The sequence below is a fragment of the Felis catus genome, chromosome B4 (genome assembly GCF_018350175.1).
Source record: "Felis catus isolate Fca126 chromosome B4, F.catus_Fca126_mat1.0, whole genome shotgun sequence".
Lineage (NCBI taxonomy): Eukaryota > Metazoa > Chordata > Mammalia > Carnivora > Felidae > Felis > Felis catus.
The window spans coordinates 4,810,784-4,825,534 of NC_058374.1; the positions used below are offsets into that span (position 1 = coordinate 4,810,784).

Below are 14,751 nucleotides of genomic sequence, written 5' to 3' on the forward strand. Positions count from 1 at the left end.
ATTGAGTATTTCATTTTTTCACCATTTAATTACAGAATATCTACTTCTTATCAATTAGGTATAAGGGAAGATCTTTACTATAGGCAAAATGCAGTAAAAGAAAGACACAGTTTCTATGAGCTTGGAGCTTATAGAAAATGTGTAAGTGGACAAAAATAATTAGACTAAGAGAATGAGTTAATTGCCATAGGGAGGTGTACTTGTATTATTGGCTAAATTTGGGGAAAAGACAAGATTTTCAGTTCAGGAAATACTAGTAAGCATCTACTATACAGTAGCTAATATTTATTCTAGGCAATAATTATACTAGGCGTTGAAGATACAAAAAAAAGGGACAATACAATGACTTTGAGAAATTTATTGCTTTTTAAGGCAATATGGTTATAACCTATTTAGAAGACCTGATACCAAGCTAAGGGCTTTGCCTTTCACCCCCTAGTCAGGAAGAAGCCATAGAAGGGTTTTAGGAACAAGAAGCCTTGGGTAGATTCAAACTGAGAAACACAGGTACCCGTGTGTCTGACAGATTTGACAGGGACAGAATGGAAGCAGAGATACCCTGTACGTTTTTTTATTTTGCGGTGTCATTTAGCATGGAAAAGAACAGGTGTATTTGTAAAATACATATGTGCTAACTCAATTGGAATTAGTGATATGTGTGATACTAAAACTTAGACAAGACGGAGAGCAGGACTCCCCAGCGTGAAGTTTGGATACCTGCCAATAGGAGTAGAGAATCCAAGAAAAAGCAGACTGTGCGTGTCAGAGAGAGGAAAGATAAGGTCTAAGAGGACAGAGTGTCTCTGCAGGATGCAGTTTTAGATGAAGCAGACCTGTGATCATTCAACTCCAACGGAAGAACTATTTTAAAACTCTAAAAATCTTTAGGCTGACCTGGAGATGACATCAGGAGTCTTTCCAAATCAGGAATGGAGGGAAAGCAAGAGAAATAGTAAGTAGGCACCTAAAGGAATGGAGCACTTCTCCAGTGCTGGAACCTCTCAAATATGTCTGACTTTGGAAAGCAAACCTTCTGCCTTTGGGGACCAGGGCACCAGAGCTGCGATCCCCACGGAAGCCGTAATATCGAGGGGAGCCTGATCGAGTCTATCGAGTTGAAAGTCTTCTATGTTTTACTTGGTGGATGGGGTAAAATATTAACTTGAAGAGAATTGTAATGCTAGACATGTCTATTTCAATCCCTTGATCGACGCTTAAAGTAATTTTTAAAAAGTTCCTAAAAAATAGGTATGCTAAAATGAAATGTGTAAAGATATTCAAGTGAGCCATAAAAGAAGACAGACGTATTACTCAGCCCAGGCTGCCACCACAGGCTGGGGACTTAAGGAAGAGACATTTGGATCAAGGTGCCAGCAAATTCCATTTCTGCTGAGAGATTTCTTCCTGCCTTGCAGGCGCCTCCGGCCTACTGCACATTCCCACGAACTCTCCTTTGTGTTCATGCAGAGACAAGAGAGAGAGCTCTGCGGTGTCTCCTCCTAGAAGGGCATTAATCTCACTCGATCAGGACCCCACCCTTATGACCTCATTTAACCTTAATTACTTCCATAAAGGCCATAACTCCGAACACAGTCACACTGGGGTCAGGGCTTCAACATAGGAATTAGGGAGTGGGGGGGAATGCGGGGAGGTGGGCGGGGGGTTGCTGTGCACAAACATTCAGTCCATAGCTTCGAGGGATAAGAATCAGAGAAGCAAAAAACAGGTGATGGACAGAAAATAATAAGATTGTTCAATCAAGCCCAAGAAAATCAATAATTACATTAAATTTCAATAACCTAAACACACCGGATAAAAGAGTGACAAGCTGGAATTTTTTTTTTATTTCAACTCTGAGGTGCCTGTAGGAAACCCACTGTAAATATGATGCTAGAGAGAGGTTAAAAGGGAAAGGCTGGAAAAAAATTTAAAGAGATAAAGCATGCAAATACTAATGAAAAGAAAGCTGTGATGACTACATTAACATTAGACAAGGTGTACTTCACAAAAATGAAAATTAAAAGAGAACGCAGGACATTACCGAGGGATAGAAAGGTCAATTTACCAACACAACATAACAATCCTGTGTGTGTATCACTTAACAGCAAGAATTGAAAACACATTTAAAAAATTGACCAAACAGAAAGTATGTATAGACATACATAATTATACTTGGAGATAGATACAGAAAAAGCATTTGATCCAATAATCTTTCATATAAAACACTCAACAAACTGGAATTAGAAAGGAATTTTTGAAACCTGATAAAGGCATCCACAGAAAACACAGCTAACATCATACTGAATAGTAGATGATTGGGCGCCTGGGAGCTCAGTCAGTTAAGCGTCCGACTTCAGCTCAGGTCATGATCTCACAGTCCGTGAGTTCGAGCCCTGCATCAGGCTCTGTGCTGACAGCTCAGAGCCTGGAGCCTGCTTCAGATTCTGTGTCTCCCTCTCTCTCTGCCCCTCCCCTGCTCACACCCTGTCTCTCTCTCTCTCTCTCTCTCTCTCACATTAAAAAAAAATTTTTAAGTACAAAATCATGCACAGAAAGTGAATTTTACTGTCTATAATTGTAAATTTAGACAAAAATTAAAATAAAATACTAAAAATAAACAACCACATCTAACCTTTACCTAAGATAGCTCAAGAAAAAAATTCTGATTTTCAATGTGATATAATTCTTGATTTTCTTTTCAAATATTATTTGCCACAATTCTCTTGAATGTGATTTCTCAGGAAATAAAAAGGATCCATTCACTTTGAAAGATTCCTGAAAGAGAAATAATATTTAGGCACACCTGGGGGGCCCAGTCGGTTAAGCATCTGTCTCTTGATTGCGGCTCAGCTCATGATCTCACGGTTCCCGAGTTTGAGCCCCATGCCAGGCTCTGTGCTGACAGTGCAGGGCCTGCTTGGGATTCTCTATCTCCCTCTCTCTCTGCCCCCCTCTCTCTCTCAAAAATAAATAAACATTAAAAAGAAAAGAAAAGAAAAGAAAAATAGTATTTAAAAACAACTGATTTGAATCCGTCCGTGTCTGGAAAGACCTGACCAATTTGTGTATTCTATATATTCTAAAATATTTTTATTCGCTTACATATTCAGGTTTGCCTTTGGGGGAATCTGAATCCATGGACGCACAGAACTGCCTCCTAGTCCATGGCAAGTTTGAATAAGTAACCAAGTCATTGATTTTTAAGCACCTCCAGAGGAGGTAACTTGAATTGCCCACTCTTAATGAGCTGTAGAATCAACTCTGTCTTCTCTAATGGGTTTCATATTAATATTTCATCTCTGTGACAGCCGAAGATTATTGCCTTGTTGTCCAAACGCCTGTGAAGTCCTTCCTGCCTTTACAAGGGACTAAGCCCACCAAAGAGCTTACACCTGAGAGAGGTGGGGGGCGGAGGGAGGAGAAAGTTTTCACTCAGAAATGTGAACACAGCCCATCTCCCAGACAAGCAAAGTGTTCTGCTGGCTTGTAGAACAGAGTGGGGCTGGAGTGTCAGATGAATACTTTGTGGGCAGATCTCATGCAGAGTTAAGGATAATGGTATTTGTCTGTTCCCTTGAATTTTTCTCTGTCTCATGAACTGTTTCGGTAAATTTCCTAAATTTATATTTGCCAGTCATCTTGTTTATCTGAATTTCAGGAGTATTTAGCCAACCGTTACAAATCCCCAGAGGCCATGGTTTATGAAAGAGCTTACTTCCAGGATAGCCTCGATGTCAAATTTCAATAGATTATTCCAATTATTGTCATTATTATTCTCACACGTATCTTTAAGTCAAATCAGGATTTTAGGATTAGTCATTTGGAAGAGGAAAAAGAGAAAGCCATTGTGGGGCGTTTTTACAAGAGTACATCTGGACGGTTCCTGTTATTTCCTGGTCTCTATTGAATCATATCCTGTGATTCAAGTTCAGGCATAATAGTTTTGCACGGTTCTTGTTCCACTTAGAATGGCCATATAACGTTGATACAGAAGTGCAGTAAACAGTCTGAAATGATACAGATATTTGCGTGTGTAGTGAGTTAGGCAATACATGTAAACACTGCCAAGCAGCATGTAAATAGACCAAGGGTGTTTACTTTCAAGGGAAGGCTAATGTCTCCGAAACACAATCGGTCCGCACACGGCCGTGAACCTGGAGGAAGCCGGGTTTGCACACTGGTGCACACACGCTGATTCATAAACAGTATGCGGGGCTGAGCTGGCATCTGGCAATAACAAACCTTTCTTCACAAAGCTTATCTGTGGGAATGTGGCCAGTCTCTGGGATATACCGAGCAAACTATTTCCTGTGAGTTTTGCCATGAATCACAGGGTGAAGGGTTATTAAGTGGTAAAGAACTCGGAGAGATTCCTCAGCTATCCTGTTCTCAAAAGACATAGAAACAAAAGGAATATGGCTTCTATCATTACCAGTGATTGAAAGTAAGCTCAGCCTTAGCATATGAAAATGAAGTGTGGAAAAACTTAATCTCGTAAAAAAGAATCCCAAACAACACATCCAGGACAATAGTTTTGATCATTCGTTTCCGAAGAGCCCAGAGACTTAAATAAGTTGGAATGCTTATCTTTTCAATGCCCTCCACCAAAGGGAATGTTCTCAGTTTCTTCATTGTTGCTACCTTGCCATAGAGAACAGGGCTTTCAGGTGAGTTAGAAATAAGGGAGGGCAGGAGATCAGTGTCCGGGGCCAGCCCCGTCTCGTGGCCTTGTAAGAATGAACTTAGGGTAAGTGAGGCGAGAATCAAGTCCTGCCTGCCATTGGCTGATGTGTAAGCTTGGATCCGAGGTCAAAAGGAAATTGGGAAAAGTAATATCTCACTTATAAATTGTCCTGAGGATTGAAGTGATTGAGAAAATGTAAATAAGGTGGAAATCTAACACTCTTCCTGAAACACCATCGGAACCCATTAAGTAGTATTTCCCCTCCGTCTTTCTCCTGTCCCTAATTGCGTCCGGCATAGTACAGGACAGTTAAAAAATGAAACAGGCTTCCAGGTCATTTTTCCTGGATCCTAGAAGATGGGGCGGATGTCTGTGAACCTTCCTCCTGTTAGCGAGAGCCTGGAGAAGTTGGCTCCCTAGTTGCACAGAAGGTAAAAGGGAATCCCAACACCCTGAAACAAGGGTCCCCTCAAAAAGTCAACCTGAGAAGGGCATGAAGCAGTCTTGAAAGGAAGAAAAGGCTGGCTCAGAGCAACAGGTGGACGTAGCAACCCATCAGCATGTCTGAGCCCCAGTCGGCTGCCTGACAAGGAAGGTGTAATCGTATCACTTCTGAGCGCTCGAACATGCTGATCGGGCAATCAGCGTGCTCCTTACGTGAGCTCAGTTTGAAAAGTTAGAAGGCACTGGATAAGCACCTAATTTTAACTGAAGTTATACGCTACAGCATGGCGGGGTGTCTGGGTGGCTCAGTCGGTTGAGCGTCTGACTCTTGGTTTCCGCGCAGGTCATGATCTCCCGGTTCATGAGTTCGAGTCCCGCATCGGGCTCTGTGCTGATAGTACACAGCCTGCTTGGGATTCCCTCTCTCTCTCTGTCTCTCTCTCTGTCCCTCTCTGCCCTCCCCCACCCCGCTCATGCTTTCTCTCTTAAAATAAGTAAATAGACTTTTAAAAAAGAGTTTAAAAAAATAAAAATAAGATAAAAAATAAGCCACAGCATTGCAATGTACTCAGACCTCTAAAGAAAGTAATACAAATACATATATGCATACACACACAAGCAAACAAACAAAACCAAACCTCAGACACTTGCCTACGTGGCCCCAGAGGTGGACGAAAAACAGAGAGCATGACTCATCTGTTGCCTTGGGAAAGGAACGTGTTTGTTGCCTTTTACACAGTTAGTCACTGATAAAAATTCACTTTCTTCCTCGACTTGCAGCCTTTGCCCCATAGATTCAGAAAAAAAAAATCCCTGAAAGCAATTCCCAAATAGAGTTTGGACTACAAGTGAGACAATGGGTTGGAAACAAAAAATCTGGCCAAGAGCCCGTGTTTCTTACAATGTAAATAATGCCGTGATGCCTGTAACTTGGAAAAGTTGTGCTTTTGGAACTTCGAGTTTTTATGGTAGCGATGGAATGAGTGGGCATTTGTTGCAGTAAGAGCCGCTAAGCAGTAGATTCTTCCTCGGGAAAATATTGTCCCACGATTAAGAGAAGTACTAGACTGGTCCCCATTAACAAATACGAGTAGTTCTTGAAGTGGCCACATGCAAGAATGTTGAGCATAGTTTAAAAGTTACCACAGCCTTGATTTTTACTATGTTGGCTTTTCTGTCTCATGCTCAGTAAGTGCACCAGCCAAACGTACCGAGTGGAGCTGTAACAGCCTCGCTGAATACCGACCATGGGTGCCTTGGCCTTGCAGTCTGTTGTTCCCTTCTCCCCAGTCCTGACCATGACTGGGGGTGTTTTCAGAGCTCCCTGCTGCGACTCGTCTGGACTCCCTTAACCTGCTGTGGTCTCTGTCCCTGAGAAGCGTAGAGGTGAACACTCAGGGTCACGGCTTCTCTTGGTGCCCGGTATGCTTCCCCGGCCAGGAAGCCAGGAGATGGGCCTCCTGACTCACTTGATTCCCGGTCTGCACTCGCTTCACACTGGGGCAGAGTCTTGACCGGAACTCCAGCCCACCTAGGAACATTTAGGCACTCTGCCTCGTGTTGACCTGTATGAAGAGACCCTACTTGGTATTGAAGGGAATTATAGAGTGTTTCCCACTCCATCCATGCCCGTCGCCAAGGCAGGTAAAACAAAAGCAGTGTCACTGGGCCCACGAGTGGAGCTGACGTAGTCACCTGGGCTGGCCGCTGGGAAGGCAGGCACCTGACGGAAAGGTGTGGTCCCAGGCCTCGGCCTGGGGCTTCCTGGGGCTTGTGGGAGGAGAATGACAAGTGTTTAATGCTGAGGATCAGCGGTGAGACTGAGAGGGACTCTAGGACCGGGGCCAAAGGACCAGTTTGAGTCTCGTGGAGGCAGCCACAGAGCCGTGCGGCCGTCTGGTGGGAAGACAAGGCGGTGGAAGTGATGTTGGAATAACAGAAGGGAGATTAAAAGCAGGACCACAGGATGGGGTTGAATAAAGCTCTTGGTCGGGCAGCTATGTGCTGAAATAGTAAAGGGCACAGCTAGGAAATACAATCGAAAACAGATTGTCATGGGTGTTCTGATTCGATGAAGAATAAACAGGGAAGGTTACCCGCAACGCACCCAGGTCACTGTGACCACGGCTCGGTGGCAGCAGAGAACACGGTGACTGCGGTGAGGGAAGATTCTGGGTCTGAGGAGGTGAGGTCTTGTATTTCTGAGCGCAATGGCGTTCCTCCGTAGGATGGGGTGGGCCTAGTGCGGACACGCTCTAGGACCTCGGGTCCCAGAAAGTTGCAGTCGTGGCTCTGGGTAGAGCCTTGAATTGTGCAGAGTTCTTTCAGCCTGGGGGAGGGAAAAAGAGGAGGGGGAACCGGGCAGGCAAAGGAAAGCTGCACTCACCCATCTGTCCTTATACCATCGCCTGTAGAAACTGCTCTACGCGGGGCGCCTGGGTGGCGCAGCTGGTTAAGCGTCTGACTTCAGCCAGGTCACGATTTCGCGGTCCGTGAGTTCGAGCCCCGCGTCAGGCTCTGGGCAGATGGCTCGGAGCCTGGAGCCTATTTCCGATTCTGTGCCTCCCTCTCTCTCTGACCCTCCCCCGTTCATGCTCTGTCTCTCTCTGTCCCAAAAATAAATTGAAAAAAACGCTGAAAGAGAAAAAAAAATTTTTTTAAAAAGAAACTGCTCTACGTATGTTTGAGTTGGTGATATAACTAGTCCCCAAACTTTGCATGCGAACCCGATTTTTGGTCTAGTCTTCTTTGCTGAAACTTGCAAATGGGAAATGCCCAAAATTGAGGTATACGCAGGAAATAGGAGATTATAAAAATAGAGTAAGAAACCGGATCTAGCAAGTCGGACTTTATCGACATAGAGATAAACATTAAAACTTCATGAATGCCAAAAGTGGAAAAAAGAAATAACGTGACCAAAGGTCAAGGTTGAACTTGACTCCAAAGGACGTGGTCCAGCCCTCGATGTGAGGCGGAGCCCCGACTTCCAGTGTTAGCTTCCAACTTTCTTGCACTTTCTTGGATTATTTGTGTTCCGTAGACATTTCTCTGTGATATTACACTATCTCTGGGTGTAGTATTTTACTTGGGAAATGGATGATAAGAGCAATTTGGAGTGAAGAGTCAAAAAATGTAAAATTCACATGATAGCAGTAAACCAAATTACTGCCTAGTAGATGGATAAGGAATACAATGATGATTTAAATATGGTTTACTGAAATGAAAAATCATATCATTTTATAAGCCTGACAGCATATCTAATGATAGGATCAAGCAAATATTATTTTCCATGACATCACTGAATAATTTGGAAACAAGAGACGTGAGTTAAAATTGTCTGGAATATTTAACTCAGAGAGCTTGATCTGACAGATAGAAATACCAAAGTGTCACATGGGAAACCCACCCTTTCTCTCGTTGGTTACCAATATAATTAAAACCTCAGAAAAAAATGTACTAGAAACCATTATTTGCCAGCATTCGCTTATGAAAATTTCCAATCAAGGATCCTTTTATCGATATTGCTGAGAGGGGTCATTATCTCTGATTTCACAAGCAAAGCGACCGACCGAGGCATGGGATGGCTTTTTGAAGGTCATAGAGGAAATTGGTGTGATGGTGGACCCTTCGAAATCAACTCACTGGACCAAGTGAGGGCCACCAGGAGCAAAATAGTAGATGAAAACAGATGGTTTAAAAGGAGGTTTTGGTGCTACTGGGGTCTGGTGAGTCTTTTTCCACAAAAAGCATTTCTGAACAGATACCCACTTTTAAGACATTTTTATTGGTTTTATTCTGAGTCCCTTTGGAAAACACGAGAATGTAAGTAAATGTATGCTGAAATATCCTCTGTTCTGTTCAAAAATTATTTGCAGAGAAACTCTTTTATACCGAGCTCTGTACTGGAGGTTGGGTTATTAAAAAATAAATAAGAGGGGCCCCTGGCTGGCTCAGTTGGTAGAGTACACGACTCTTGACCTCAGGGTTGTGAGTTCAAGCTCCACATTGGGTGTGGAACCTACTTAAAAAAGCAACAACAACAACAAAGGAAATAAGATACCATTCCCGCCTTTGAATAGCCTTTAGTATAGCAGGAAAAGATTGGCATGTGTATAGACTGTTGGATATGTTACAGTGTTGAAAAGGAGGGCCCTGGTGTCCTAACTCCAAGATACCAAGGGTAGGCAGAAGAGAGATTATGAGGGAATGAGAAAAATCTCCCTAGAGGAAACGATCTCTGAGCCAAGATTTGGGACAGAGCTAGAAATGGGCCAGTCAACAAAGGCATATCCAGTGGGCGTGGGTGTGGGTGTGGGTTTGGTGTGCCAGCCAGTGTGACCGGAACAGAAGTCATGAAGGGGCACAGGTTGGCACCAGCCAGATGCTGGACGAAATCCTGCAATTACACTCTGAGTATATCCATGCCTCTACTGATTCTGCTACTCATTCATTCTGGGGAGACAGTAAAAGGGTCTGCCAGTAATACATTGAGGATTTCCTTTCTTTTCCTTTTGACTTTAAAATTTGGGAGTATACCACTTGGTCCCAGGGGAAGAAATGGGGGTACTGGCCGAGCCCGTGGGTGGTGACTGCGCATCTGTACGGATGAGCGCGAGGAGTGGGGCCGAGGGGGCGGGAAGCTGAGATGCAGGGTGAGAAACGACAGAAGGTATCACTTGGGTCTGGTCCTCTACACAGAGCCGGGCTGACAAGGGCTCCACGCCCGGGTTTTGATGCTCTGAGTTGTCATCTGGACATTAGTAGTAATTTTATCTTGGGATTTGTGTTTTTTAGGTGAAATCTGATGCTTCAGTGGGGTGTGCTCTGAGGTTGGGAGCCTTGGCTCAGGAGAGGTCGAATGTCTGCCCCCCTAGGCTGGGTTTTCGGGTGTCCCCTCCCTACAGCCTGCCACCCTCAGCTCCCTGCCCCCTCCCGCAGCGGCTCCCCCTTCCCACTGAGTGCCCATCTTGACAACAAGGTCCAAATGAAATCCCCACGGCGGGTCAAGAAGGGAAGAGCTTTGCATTTTATTATCACCTTTCACAGCAAGTTCTGCTTTCTGAACAGAGACCCACATGTCCCTTGTGCGTGGGGCCTCACTGACGGTGCACCTGGTGGTGTCAGGGAGTGAGGGCACAGCCGGACAGGAGCTGGGGACACTGGCCAATAGCACGCATGCACAAAGAGCGAATTCTCCACACTCCCAATCTGCAACCTCTGTTGTCTTAGCCCTTGCCCCGGGGTTGTGCTGGATCCTTGCAGGGGAGGAGGTGGGTGAGAACAGGTGAACACAGTGTTGCTTCTTCAGAAAAGCATCTCCCCAAACCTGGCCTTCAGTTCCCCCAGGACCATGGCCGCGAACGGTTCCTTTTGCCTCCAGAAGGCTCTACAACAGCTCAGAGCTCTTCAGTGATTAACGTAACTTGGAGGCCTTCTGTACACCAGGCAGCTCCACTCCTGTCCTCTCTCCCATCCCCTGTGTCGGCCCATATGAGTCGTCAGCATGGCCCTTAGAAGCCCTGAAATAGAATCCAATCCCAGTGTCAAAAGGGCAGGATAATAAAATGACCTCCGAGAGGCCCACCCCGTGTGAATGCAAATCTGCCATTTCAGAATTTCCAGGGAGAAATTCAAGTGCAGAGAATAAAATTTTCTTGCAAGTTAAAGTTCAAGAAAATTAAATCCAAAGGTAAAATATCAAAGGAATTAAATATTGAAATCAGGTGTTCTTACCTTTTGCATCAAAGAAATGAAAGTTAAAATCCGTTGTCCTAATCTTCTTATCTGCTAAGCCTTGGCGACAGGGGCCCCCGTTGCTTCTGCTGAATAAGGTATGTCTCAGAGTTGTGTTAAATGGAGGCAAGGTCTCAGATGCATTTTAATGTTAAAAGGTACAAGGAGTAATTAGTCTTTTGCGAAAGCTAAGACTTGCCCGGCACAGACACCCCGCAAATAAATCTGGAAGGTAATCCCCAGACGCAGGAGCTCAGCCAAGCTCTCATAGCCTCATGTCTGGGGCATTCACAGGGCTTCCTTACAGGGATTTGGGGGGGTGGGGGTGGGGAGAGGAACTGAGTAAAGGAGGTTAACGTGGAATCAAAATTAAATTAATTGATGAATGGAATTAGGATAACTTTACTCTGCGTTATTCAACACACACACACACACACACACACACAAATTACCTGTTTCACCATCGTCTAATACCCCCAAAAAACACATTTTTACCTTTTTTTCACATTGATTTTATATTATTCCACTTACCTAAGAACTTCTCTGTGTAATCAAAATAATCATTATTGAATAGCAGGGGGAAAAAAATGTCTCATATATATACGTCGGTCCTGGAAAGAAAGGTTTTCCAGATCCATTATTCACATTGTAGCATAAAATTACTATGGATGCAAGCCTTGTTCGGAAAAAAAAGGACCCCACTTAAAGAAAAAATTGTCTTCTTGGACCTGTCTCATCTGTCGAGGAAAGTGGCATTCTTCCATGTGTCCTTGCCTTCATAACCGCCATCCGATCAAGTCTTTAAAGAAGAGGATAGAATTTTAGAAAGAAGATGTCTTCGAGGTAAGCCACACAGGAGCGTCCACCCAAGGTCAGTGCCAGGCAAATGGCTCGGGAGCGTGTGTTAATGGACTTGGCTCTCAAGCCTGAATTCCACTGACCAGCTTTGTGGAAAGACCCCGGAACAGAGTCTGGTCATTTCTGTTATATGGAGGCAATTGAAATGGGATAGAATTAAGATCTTTTCTGGAAATACTATTTGTGAGATGTCCTGACTTTTGAAAAGCCTGCCTTTTTTTGCTCTCTCCAGAATGAGGTGTGGTAATCCACAGCAACAGACAGCAAAATAAAAAATGAGGGGGGACCTGTTAGAAAGACTTCCAGCGTTTCTTGATTAAGAGGTTGGGGCTCACACAAATGCTACTTTACTCTAAAAACAGAAATGCTGACTCATACCCATTTATCTTAAAATCCGAAAGACACAAAACGGGGAGAAACACTTTGCTTACCATACAGACTGCAACAGAGCTCCACAGATGCGGGTCCTTCAACACACCGGGTTTACTTTCTCTATTTTTTCATTGGGACTGGTGTTTACCATTAGTGGATTAGTCAGTCATGCTTTTCGTTTACTTTTAATTTTTTTAAATGTTTATTTATTTTCAAGACAGAGAGAGAGAGAGAGCATGAGCAGGGGAGGGGCAGAGAGAGAGGGAGACACAGAATCCGAAGCAGGCTCCAGGCTCTGAGCTGTCAGCACAGAGCCCGACGCAGGGCTTCAACCCATGAACCGTGAGATCATGACCCAAAGCCAAGTTGGTCACTCAACTGACTGCGCCGTCCAGGCACCCCCCATGATGTTTATTCCTAATCTTGGATTACTGTTGGGGTGTGGAAAAAATCAATGGCACGAGTATATCCATCCACACTTGGAACCGACTCAAAGACAGGTGCACGGCTTTGGTAACGGGAGATGAAAAGGCCAACTTGATCACTGCTGGGTTGGGAGACTCGGCTGAGGAGTGGAGCGCCAGGGCTGCCAAACAGCGAACACTAGAACCCGATTCTGACAGCTGAGAGGTCCCCTCCCAGGGGACGAGCTCTCCTGCTAAGCGCACAAAAGCCAAACGCCCGAAAAGAAACTCCCTGGAGACAGGTGGATTGCAGAGAGAGGAGCGAGGGGAGGGAGACTGTGTATCCAGATCCTTCTCTCAGGAAACTGCCACCCAGACAGTTACTCCTCCTCCCTGAAGGGGAGAGGGGGGAGTGACGAGTGTGCCAAAAGGGGCCAGGCGTGCTTCCTGTGGGTGTGCAGCGCCAATGGGGGCGGGGGCTGCCTGGCCTGCTGCTGTCACTTCCCGCCCCTTCCCGGGCCCTCCCTCTACAGGGGTTTGCTCACCTTATCCTCCTGTAGTGATTCTCTGCTGCCAGTACATATGATTATTGCTAATAGGTTCAGAACCATTCATTTATACCCAACCTACCAAATGCCAGCAGGCACTGGACGGCAGGGAAGTGTGACCTTGACCAGGAAGCCAGCTTAGAGCTGGTCAACCAGAAAAGAGTATCCCCCATTTTCTTTAAGTAAATAAATATTGGCCGTAGCCACTTACCTGAGGTGTGACCTGGGATGAGGAGCCCTCTCTCAGGCACCAGGATTCAAGGGTGCAGGTGGATAAACTTCAGTATGTCCAGGTGCTTGGCGGAGAAGAGGGCAGCCACTCATTCCACAAGACAGATTTCAGACGTTCATTGGGGAAGGAAAAATAAAATAAATAGTCTTTTAATAGGTCTTGTTGGAATAAAAACATTTAGATGCAAAGCTTAGACCACATACCAAAATAAACTCTAGGTGGATTACAGAGTGACATGTGGAAAAGCTAAAAATAAATAGATATGGGTGGGGGGAGGGAGGGAACGATGCCTCCAGCCCTGGTGTAACAGAAACAGAGACTGGCATATTGAGAAACTAAAATGGATTTTAAAATTAAAAAACAAAATTTACAGCCAGAATACATTTAGAAACTTACTCCACCAATTTCAACACCAGCATAAATAACAAAATTAAACTAAAAACACGTTGACAAACTGGGAAATGGTTTGGCCTGTGTTAGCGCAGGTAAATGTAGCTTATAATAATTTCAGGGCAAAACCACGGAGGATCCAAATGGCACATCTTTAAAGGATATAAACAAACATTGAACATCTTACCGTTGAAACGACTACCAGAGTGAAAGCGTATGATGTCTGTCTGTCTCTGACTCGCTTACTTCGCCCAGCGTGATACTCTTCAGCTCCATCCATGTCATTGCAAATGGCAAAATTTCATTATTTTTTATGGCTGGGTAATATTCTAGTGTGTGTGTGTGTGTGTGTGTGTGTGTGTGTGTGTGTGTGTGTATACACAACCCCCCCTCCTGGGTCACCCCATTCAGATTCCAAATATAGTCCCTACAAAAGTTATTGGTGTCGGGGCGCCTGGGTGGCTCAGTCCGTTAAGCGTCCGACTTCGGCTCAGGTCATGATCTCGCGGTCCGTGAGTTCGAGCCCCGCGTTGGGCTCTGTGCTGACAGCTCAGAGCCTGGAGTCTGTTTCAGATTCTGTGTCTCCCTCTCTCTCTGACCCTCCCCCATTCATGCTCTGTCTCTCTCTGTCTCAAAAATAAATAAACGTTAAAAAAAAAGTTATCGGTGTCAAGCATGTTGACCATATAAACCGACCCTCTAACAGGACAGCAATTTGCAGAAAGGGCCACCTCTGAGAGAGGTAAGAGACCCAAGTCACAATGAACTAAAAAGCATAGGAAAAATTTGGAAACCGTCTCAGAAATTGTCCGTGGGGAGACTTGATATGGCATTAAATCAGCAACTCAAGAAAAAGCAACCGACCAACGAAGACAAACTAGCAAACACACCTTCCCAACATGGCGGTCAGGCTGAAGCCACAAGCCAGCAGCTGGCATATGTCGTTGTGCCCATAGCAACAGCGTGCGGCAAACAGGACACGAGCTTGCTCAGGAAACAAGACCAACCGGAAAACTAGTTCAAAAGCCACCATGTGAGTCCTGTGTTTGCATCTTCTCAGAACAAAGATTATTTCATCATCCCCAA

General features: G+C 44.8%; 1 long non-coding RNA gene across 4 annotated transcripts; it reads right to left on the reverse strand.

Moving 5' to 3' along the window:
* Positions 1-10,140: 10,140 nt before the first annotated feature.
* On the reverse strand, positions 10,141-13,904 carry LOC109501279. 4 transcript variants are annotated; one of them, XR_006600252.1, is made up of 4 exons: positions 13,255-13,904; positions 11,590-11,660; positions 10,862-11,472; positions 10,141-10,647 (listed from the first exon to the last, which is right to left on the reverse strand). It is a non-coding gene; the product is annotated as an uncharacterized LOC109501279 (long non-coding RNA). The 4 variants fall into 4 exon arrangements; XR_002743628.2 differs by having other exon boundaries at positions 10,862-10,947; positions 11,393-11,660; XR_006600253.1 differs by having other exon boundaries at positions 10,862-10,950; positions 11,393-11,660.
* Between the last annotated feature and the right edge of the window lie 847 nt (positions 13,905-14,751).